The 10,000-nt window shown below is 40.2% G+C and overlaps 3 non-coding genes across 3 annotated transcripts; 1 reads left to right on the top strand and 2 right to left on the bottom strand.

The window, feature by feature from the left end:
- The first annotated feature begins 1,235 nt into the window (after window positions 1–1,235).
- TRNAP-AGG (transfer RNA proline (anticodon AGG)) lies at window positions 1,236–1,307 on the top strand. Its single transcript has one exon. It is a non-coding gene; the product is annotated as a tRNA-Pro (tRNA).
- Window positions 1,308–5,127: 3,820 nt separating this feature from the next.
- TRNAP-AGG (transfer RNA proline (anticodon AGG)) lies at window positions 5,128–5,199 on the bottom strand. Its single transcript has one exon. It is a non-coding gene; the product is annotated as a tRNA-Pro (tRNA).
- A 3,095-nt stretch (window positions 5,200–8,294) lies between these two features.
- TRNAP-UGG (transfer RNA proline (anticodon UGG)) lies at window positions 8,295–8,366 on the bottom strand. Its single transcript has one exon. It is a non-coding gene; the product is annotated as a tRNA-Pro (tRNA).
- Window positions 8,367–10,000: the final 1,634 nt, after the last annotated feature.

Genomic DNA, 10,000 nt, shown 5'->3' on the forward strand with positions numbered 1-10,000 from the left:
TTTTTTTTTAGCTTAGGCTAAGTGACCTTTTATCTTTTCATTCCTGCATAGTTCCAAGTTTAATGCCATTTAGCAAAACCAGAAGGTTGATCCCACTGAAATGTTTCTAGAAAGGTGGAATTTGACATTTTTAATGCCCTTTTATTGCCCTAAAGGCATTCTTTCCTTATTATTACTGTAATAGGGCGTTCTTCCCATCAGCCATCAATGAGTTCAGGGGTTCCTTTGGGGCAAAAGGTTTAAGGAAGGCTGTGCTTGATGATTGCCACCCAAAACGAAGAATAATCGTGATAATCTTGGGTGACAATCAGTCATGTGGTTCCCTGATATCATGTGGTTCCCTGATATCAATCTCTCCTGGTGGATCAATAAACGATCTAGTGGGCATAACCGCTGTATTTTTATTTATTTAGAAGAGGTCACAGCAGGGAACCCCTCTCTCATCTTCCTTCCTTCTCCAAAGAACTGAATGGTGAGATGGCTCTGGAGAGACGGTTCCCAGTGACAATAATCTAATATGTTATTCTAAATGGTCTAAAGCTACACTCACATGTCGTCAGAGACGGGAGGTCCTGATTATTATCGGATTGATGAGAAACTGATTGGGAATGAGGAGGGAAATTTCTATGGAAGAGCGCACAATGGGGTGCAGCTCACTCATCCTTTTCACTCTTATGAACAGAACAGTGCTGTGTGTGTGCTGAACTTATATGAGATTTTCATGGGTCCTGGCAGCTGATTGATAAGTAATTTCCAGATATTTACATGCAGTGCAGTAAAGACTTGCATTGCGGGTTGAGTAGTAAATTAATTTATTAGCTAGAGGGTTTTGTTTCAAGTGTTGGGTAAAGTTAGATTAAGTGTTAGGGGTCAGCTTATGGAGTACCATTGTGTGGGATAGGACATGGAGAAGAGGCACTGTTCCATAAAGTTGGGATCCCAATGAGTGCTTTAATGCAATTGTAAAAGCAAGAAAATCAAACCTTATTTCTTTCTTAAGAACCTATTATTCCAGCATATATAGATATTCCAGTTGTTATCCTACAACTATGATTGTTCATGTGGGAAACTGCATAGATGTAACTGCATAGATGTAACTGCACAGAGGAACCTTTATGATTCTGGCTCCTTCTGCACACAGCTCAGTCTGTGCTGACTCTGTAATATGATAGAAGAGAGAGGCTGCTGCTGATGTGGCAGTATGTAAAGGAACATCTGTCTAACTGCTCACATCTGGCTCGTTGGTCTAGGGGTATGATTCTCGCTTAGGGTGCGAGAGGTCCCGGGTTCAAATCCCGGACGAGCCCAATTTTTGGGTTACCGGACTCCCAAATAAACATTGTTTATTGGGAATGTTTATGAATATAAAAACTTTCACAAACACCCAAAAAAGTTTTATAAACCTGTAAGCACTATCTTTGCGAATTAGTAGATCTTGAAAATTAGTAGACTGGTTAGTAACTTTGTTGCCTTCTAATATTATATATTATGAATTGTGATGAATATTAAAAAGTTAAACAAACTTTCAAAAAAAGTTTGTTGAACGTTTTGCTATGATAGGAAATTTAGAGCATGAATCAAAATAAATTGGAGTCCTGTACACCTGGTATGGCCTCCATGAAAGGCTTCCACTATCCCTGTGTTGAGTCCCCAGGTACTGTATGTACACCTCCTGTACCCATTATCAGGGTATGTAAACTAGGCATTACATTTAAAAATAAAGATTAAGAAATTATGATCAGGTAGGTGATGTCCGTTCTGCAATAAAATAAACTCACCTGCCTGAACACAATTTTTAAAATACATTCACCTGCCCTCTTTATCACGGGCCGCCATCTTCACCCACTTTTCTTCCAGGTTCCATGTCTTCGATCTTCTTTATTGGCCAGGCCAGCATGACATAACTGACGGCCATGAGCTCTGGAGTCCATTCAGTCCCGGCAGCCCCAGGAGATTGCAGGGTACCAGACATATCCTGGCATTCTAAACATGCTTGGCCTGTAGTTCATTCTACCAAGTCATGGAAAGGGCTTCAACCGCATCTGAAAGATACCCAACCAGATGGATTTACAGCCAGAATGGTATTTTCAGACAGCAGAGAAAATTAAATCAACCAGTTGACCATCGCTAGGCTGCCTTTTCTCCTGGGCAGGTAAATTACCATTCTAATTGACAAGGTTATAGGATATATAAGGATATATACAGGTTATATATTCCAACAGGGGAAGCCGAGATTGCTGGGTATCCTGACAACCAACAAATTTTGAACATAATATTTTGAACAAGCAAATTTTACCAGCTCTAAGAAGGCGTCTGGAAGCTTGAAGCCCTCACCCTCTTATCTCAGCTCAGTATGTGACCCTCTCCGTAAACCATTTGGTAGGATAATAAGATGGTGGGAACCCTTTCGTAATGTTCAAACCTCAAAACTCAGTACAGATTGATAGAACCCCTTCAGAATGTAGGGATGGTGGAACCCACCTACATGGTGGGCACAACAGGTGTACAGACACAGGAACACAGTGTAGGGATGGTGGGAACACCATACAATGCTCAAAGCAGGTGTACAGAGCCAGTAACTCAGATGGAGAGAACCCCCTTTATGATGTGTACAGACCCAGAAATTGGGTGCAAGGTGGAACCACCGATAATGGTCACAGCAGGTGTACCGACCCATCTACTCACCCTGAGGGTTGTGGGAGCTCTATATAATCAATACAAATTGTGTAGAGACTTAGGAACCCTTCTCTGTGGGCTCAGCAGGAGAACAGAACTTGGAACTTTCAAGGAAAACCTGCCAAGTATCTACCTGAAAACTCAAATATCCATTTTGGGTAGGCTGGCCCTGTAAGAGCTCAGGGCTCATTTTAAGGGTTGGATTGAGTAGAAAGGCGCGGGTAAGGGAAGTGTAGAGCAAAACTAAACCCTGGGGATACTTACTTGTTCATGTTCAGTTGCCGGAGCCGTCATCTTCTCCTTTCTTCTCTTCTACACCATGATCTTTAGCCATATTGATTGGCCAGGCTGGGATGATGTGACTCCCATGCAGACGCACCAAAGATCCTTCAGTCCTGGCACCTGTAAGGGAAGCTGTAATTGCTGGATATCCCTGGCAAGAAATGCTGATGGGCAGCGATCAGGCAGGTAACAATATATACTGCTAAAAGGGCCATCACCTGTGCCTTTCTGCATAATGACCTGGCCTGATACCAAATTTTTAAAGTGGAATTTTAGTTCCACTTTAAGTGATATTGGAGATATAAGGAACAATTTGGAAAACGTTGAGGGATTTTTTTTCTAAAAGTCTTGCACTTAGATCTATTGCTCCTCTAACTAAAAACCAACATTTCGCCCCATTTACACATTTTCCGTAGTGCCAGCTTGGCAGGACATGCATCACTGGCCCACAATTTACTCACCTCTCTTCTAGTCCCCCGCTATTCATCTTTAACTGGTTGGAAGAAACAAAACATTATGAGGGTATTTTGACATTTTTTATCATCGACGCAGAAGTGTCATCAATAACCTTCGATAGATCTATAGCGTTTCTAACTCCAGCCAGTAAATGCAAAGCATTCAGAGAGTGGACATTGGTCATTCCGCTGAGGTTCCCTGATCTGTATTCTCCGGTCAGTGTCTCTCAGATACCGGCGCTGTCACAGAGCTTGGGCTGTCGGTTTGATGAATGCGGCATTCATGATCTGCAATGAATCAATGGAAAATCATTCATGCAGCGGCAGAGGAATCTAATCTGTTCGTGGATATCTGGAACACTAAGTGCAATTCATCTCACCGGGCCCCGTGCGGTATTGGGTGACGCGCAATGCAAACTATTCCGAGGACATTTACTAAGTGATCTGTCTAAACAGAAAACAATTACATGAACTGCAGTGGAAATTTAAGCAAAAGTTTATTTTTTTATTTATGCTTTCAGTGGGGTAAGGGTTATACAAGTTTTTATTTTCTCTATATACCGTGGTGTCCATTAAGGCTGAAACTAAAATGGAAATCCAATGTTTTTGAATTTTCACCTCACTTTAGAGAGGTGAGGGCAGTGAGGGGAGAAGGATCTCCCAAAAAGGGTTGGAGAACCCCAAAATATCCTTCTTTAAATTGACTTTAAATATTCTTTAAATAAACAGATTACCATCAGAAAGAGTATTTCATGCCTGCTTGTGATGTACATTGGACTTCATGACCAATCTGAAGTTTTTTTGAATGGGAAAGGGGGATGAGGGCTTTAATCTTCTGAATGTCTTCTCAGAGTCTGAAGAAGAAAATAAGGCTTTGGCCATCAAATTGGCTTCGGTGATTAGAGCCAAGAAAATTAGGAGAGTCAGTTGGCTGTTGCCATAACCAAGGCGGCAAAATGAGTGATGATGATTCCTATGGAAAGCGCTGATCTGATCAACACGTTTGACTTCTATTTTCTCGTGTGTTTGTTTTATCGGCATTTGGCTGGCCTCTCTCTAGACCAGGTTCTGCAGCTTCCTTGGGAAAATCAATTGAACCTTGTCAAAGGGAATGGTGGCTTCTCTGCCCAGGAGAAAGGATGGACAACCAGTTGATTTTCAATTGTCATCAAAATGCAATGCTGGTTGGCAGTAAATCCATCTGGATGGGTATCTTTCAAACTAGTTAGAGCCCTTTTCTGTAAACTTGGGAGAATAATGGGCCAGTGAAATTCTAATAGGATGATATTTTCATGTCCACCAACTCTATGCTGAATTCCCAGGCCTTTACATCAGCTGTACCTATTATGAGGGCTCTGACCATCCTTGTGCTGGGTTTTCAGGTGCCCACCATCCCCAAACTGAGCTCACAGTTCTGAACACCTGCTGTTCCCATTATCCGGGTTCCCATCACCCCTAAACTTAGTTCCTTGGTATGTATTGTACACCTGGTGTGCTTATGAGGAGCTCCCACCACCTTTGCACCTGAATTTCTGGGTCTGTAAACCCGTAGTGCCCATTATGAAATCTTCCTCTCCATCAATGATTGAATTTACCTTTTGTGTTTTGTATAAGATTGAATTCTGCAGTTTGTGGAAGCTTTTTATAGTCTTATAATTCATAATACATAATATTAAAAGACTTTCATTTAGAGTTCAATAATCTTTAAAAAATTGGGCTCGTCCGGGATTTGAACCCGGGACCTCTCGCACCCTAAGCGAGAATCATACCCCTAGACCAACGAGCCAGATGCAAACAGCTGGACAGATGTTTCTATACATACTTACATACGCCACATCAGCAGAAGTCTCCTACTTCTATCATATTACAGAGTCAGTGCAGGCTGAGCTATGACAAATCACAGGCTGAGTTGTAGGAGGAGGGTGAGGGCTTCTTAGAGGAGAAATTTAAGAGGACCTAAACTGAAAACTGCATTAAAATAAAAAAAAAAATACACTTATCTTCAATCCCGCAGGCAGTCGGATCCATCCAGAGGTGTCTTTCGTTAGGTCCTGCGTCGTCCGGGCATTCGTCCCCGAGCCGGCACACCAGGCGGTGCGATCTTCTCCCCTTTTTCCGGGTCCTATGTCACCCAACGCAGAGGCGAGACCGGGTGATGTAGGATGGAAAAAAAACTGGTCGATTCCACTGCACATGCGTGAGATCTGCAAATTATTTCTTTTTTCACTAAAATGCTCCTTGTGCGCATGCTCAGTCATGCTCAAAAGGGGCACCCAGGAGCCTCCCAGGATGCGTGACGTAGGTATCCCGGTGGGCTTTCCATTCTCATTCATTCAGAATTAGGGGAGGTGCTGCACTCTTTTTTTTTTTAAAAAACTGAATTTTTACTTTACATAAAAGGGTTCTTTACCATTTTATGTAAATTGACATTTCTGAGTTTAGGTACGCTTTATGGTTTTGGCCACCAAATTTTTGTCTGGCTGATAGTAGCCAAACAAATTAGCGAAACAATCCGCTGTTGCAAATGCCAAAGTAGCAAACTGGAAAAAAGTAGTGATTACTCCTAAAGGAAAGAGCTGAACTCAGGCAGGGATAAATCACATCATACATAAATTTGCTTTAACATATTTTAAAAAAAAACATCACATTTAAAACAATAATATTTATTCTCATAGTTTTTAAAAGCAACCATATAAAAACATATTCACCATTTCAGTAACTCCATATAAATAGGGGACATAATAAATCTAGTTGAAATAATATTCTCTACACGTTTTGCGGAACCCCAGTCTGCTTCCTCAGGAGATATTTTATTTGGCTATTATCCACCATCCCACAGGAATTAGTTCATGGGTATATATTGTAAAAAAAAAACAATTATCACACAAGGAGGAAAATTCCTTTACTGAAATTACAAACATAACTTGTCCCTGTCCCTTCTGTAATATTGAACCTGATTGCATTTTTTGTTTTGAGAACTATAGTTCCACTTTAATATCTACCCCAAATCACTTTCCTTTTTCTGTTCCTGTTGTTTCTAATTCCCTCTGCCACAATGTCAAAATTTCAAATAAATGTTGGAGGTTTCACTGAAATTTTAAGGAATTTCACTCATCCGTAGTACTTATACTATTTAGGGCTTCCCTTATATTTGTGCAGTTTCCCGTAGTAACATTTTACCATAGTGATAGGATAATTGAATATCCATGTGGGCTGATATAAAAAAGTTCTATTTGAGCTCTTTACCATGCATTAACGTACACAATGGGGTCCCAATGTTGAGGGACAGGGCCTTCCCCCCCCCCCATCTCATCCTTTGCAAAATAAATGTGTTTGGGGGCTTATTATGGACCCAATAATCCACCCCCATCCCAGGGGAGTACAAGGGTAGATACCCAGAACAAATGAATGCAATGACAATTCCTTTATTGGAATAACAAACAGATCTTACCAAGTATACAAATAAATATTATTGATGTCACCAGGAACAAGTTTGCATTATAAATCAATACAAGGCCTTAGCCACCTATAGCAGGGATTCCTTATTCAAGAAACTTTTTGTGGGATATTTGTGTAACATGTGTATATTTATTAAGATTCCAGAGAATAACAGCACTTAATTTGGAGTTCACTTTCCAGGCCATTTTGATACCAGAATAAACATTGTGATGGAAGAAATGGGCTGAGTTTCCAAGTTTGTATTGAGTTGTGATAAGTTGAGGAAAGTTTGTATATTGCTTTTCTAGTGAGCAGTATGTGAAAGTTTCTCTGGTTGTGAATTGTCAACTCTGTAAAATTTGGGCTCGTTCAGGATCTCTCACACCCAAAGCAAGAATCATACTGCTAGACCAACGAGCCAGATATGACTTATAGTCTGATATTTCCTCACTTCTATATCCGTAGCTGCAGCTTCTATTTTCTTATCTGTGTATCCTTTGCAATCAGAATATTCATTATCATGCAGCAGAGAACTAATTTTGCACAACTGAATATATTTAAAACATTTCACAAAAAGTCAAAATAATCAAGTTTATTGATACTTCCTGGGATGACTAAATCTGGTGTGCAGAGGTAGAAAAAATCAGATCATTAAAGGTTTTTTGCACTTGTGTTTGTCTTTATTTATGTTATCCAGGTTCCACAATCAGTGCAGGATTATTTTAAGAATCTTTGATAACTCAGTGCACCCTTTTAATCCACCACAAACACCCTTTATATCGCTGTCCTTATTGCTTTTGGGATTTGAACCAAAGTGAGATGCAAACTTCTGGAGCAAGGAGCAGATGTGAGATCCTGCACACATGTCCCTGCACTGCCACATCAGCAGCAGCCTCTTCCTTCTCTCATAGAATCAGTACAGACTAAGCTGTGACCAGGTGCTGAGATATTCCCACCATCCCTGTGCTGAGTTTCTAGGTCCTTATTGAATTTAAATATCCTTCCAAACCCAATATCCCCCTAAAATCTGCTACAAACCTTCTCCAGTTTGCTGTCCTAGTTGCTTCTTTTTTTGCAAAATTTGTATAACTGTCTCTCAGTTTTTTATGAAATTTCAGAGAAATAATTCATTTCATAATATACTAAAAATGTTCTATTTTAACTTGTTAACATGCAGTAAAGTACACTTTGTAGTTCCAATAATTGAGGGTCAGGGCCGCAATAGGTAGTTTTTTCTTGGGGGTGCTTTCTATGAAATCTAGAAGCCCGCAATACCCATTCTATCCCAGGGGAATGAGTACAATCCAAAAATCCCATTTTTTTGTGGATAATTGTGTAATATTTTGCAGTAGTCATGAACAACCGAACCTCACTGTAATTTAAATATGACCTGAATTGGTGTTGACTATTTTTGGGTTGTATTTTAGTGTTGGGAAAAAGCTTGGGCTCGTCCGGGATTTGAACCCGGGACCTCTCGCACCCAAAGCGAGAATCATACCCCTAGACCAACGAGCCAGATGTAGGGCAGATGTTCCTGTACTGCCACATCAGCTTCTACTCCTGTCATATTACAGAGCCAGTGCAGGCTGAGCTATGACAAATCACAGACTGAGTTGTAAGAGGAGGATGAAGGCTTCCTAGAGCCCCAGGGAGAAGTTAAAGAGGAACTGAACTGAAAACTGCATAAACATAAAACACCTTCAATCCCGAAGGCAGTCCGATCTATCCGGAGGTGTCTTCCGTCAGGTCCTGCGTCATCCCGGCATCCGTCTCCGAGCCTAGACTGCACATGCGTGAGATCTGCAAAATATTTATTTTTTTCTCTAAAAGGCTCCTTGTGCGCATGCTCAGGCATGCTCTAAAGGGGCACCCAGGAGCCTCCCAGGATGCGTGACGTAGGTACACCGGGAGGCTTTGCGCTCTCATTCATTTAGAATTAGGGGAGGTGCTGCACCCTTTTTTGAAAAAAAAATGAATTTTTACTTTACATAAAAGGGTTCTCTACCGTTCTTTGTAAAATGAAATTTCTGAGTTTAGGTACTCTTTAAGGTTTTGGCCACCAAATTTTTGTCTGGCTGATAGTGGCCAAACAAATTAGGGGAACAATCAGCTGTTGCAAATGCCAATGTAGCAAACTGGAAAAAAAAAATGTGATTACTCCTAAAGGAAAGAGCTGAACTCAGGCACTGATAAATCACATCATATATAAATTTGCTTTAACATATTTAAAAAAAAACATCACATTTAAAACAATAATATTTGTTCTCATAGTTTTTAAAAGCAACCACATAAAAACATTTTCACCATTTCAGTAACTCCATATAAATAGGGGACATAATAAATCTAGTTGATATAATATTCTCTACACGTTTTGCGGAACCCCAGTCCGCTTCCTCAGGAGATATTTTATTTGTTGCTCTTCCTTTTTCTGCGTGTTACAGGACATACTAAGGTGTTTAGGCGGCCTTAAGGCGACGGGAAGAACCGTGGAATCAAAGTTGGTGCACTTTATATTTTGCAGCATATATCTCTCCATGCTTGTAATTCAGTTTGTCATTTCCCATGTTTCAGCCTTTAAACCTAGCTTCAAGATCATTCAAACACTTTAACGCACAATAAAGATAGCTGCTCATCGGTGTTCAGGAATTATTCACTTACATATTCCACAACTTCTGTGCAATATGTTCTGTTCATCTGGAAGGCTCCAGAACTATGAGAATTCTGAATTGTAAGGGTTCCTTTACATCTATGCAGCTTTTTGCAGTAACACTTTTCCATAGTGATAGAACAATAAAAAAGGATAAATACAATTGTCCTCTCCTCCTGTGTCACTGTCTGTATTGGTCTGTCATTTGCAACCAATATTTAATGTACAGCCCTGCGTAATATGTTGGCAATATATAAATACTGTTTAATATTATTAATAATAATAATTACTATTATTATTATTCCTATTTCAGTTTTTTGGAATGCAATAAAGAATGTTTTGTGTCCCAATATTGATGGACAGGGCCTCCTCCCCACATTCTATCCCTTCAAGCCTGCTTGATAATTGCCAGAAGCTGTTCATATAAATAGCGTACAGTACTCTTACACAAAGGAAAATATCTTTAGTAGAATACACACACAGCCAGAAATGTCAGATCATC

The sequence above is a fragment of the Pyxicephalus adspersus genome, chromosome 5 (genome assembly GCF_032062135.1).
Source record: "Pyxicephalus adspersus chromosome 5, UCB_Pads_2.0, whole genome shotgun sequence".
Taxonomy (NCBI): domain Eukaryota; kingdom Metazoa; phylum Chordata; class Amphibia; order Anura; family Pyxicephalidae; genus Pyxicephalus; species Pyxicephalus adspersus.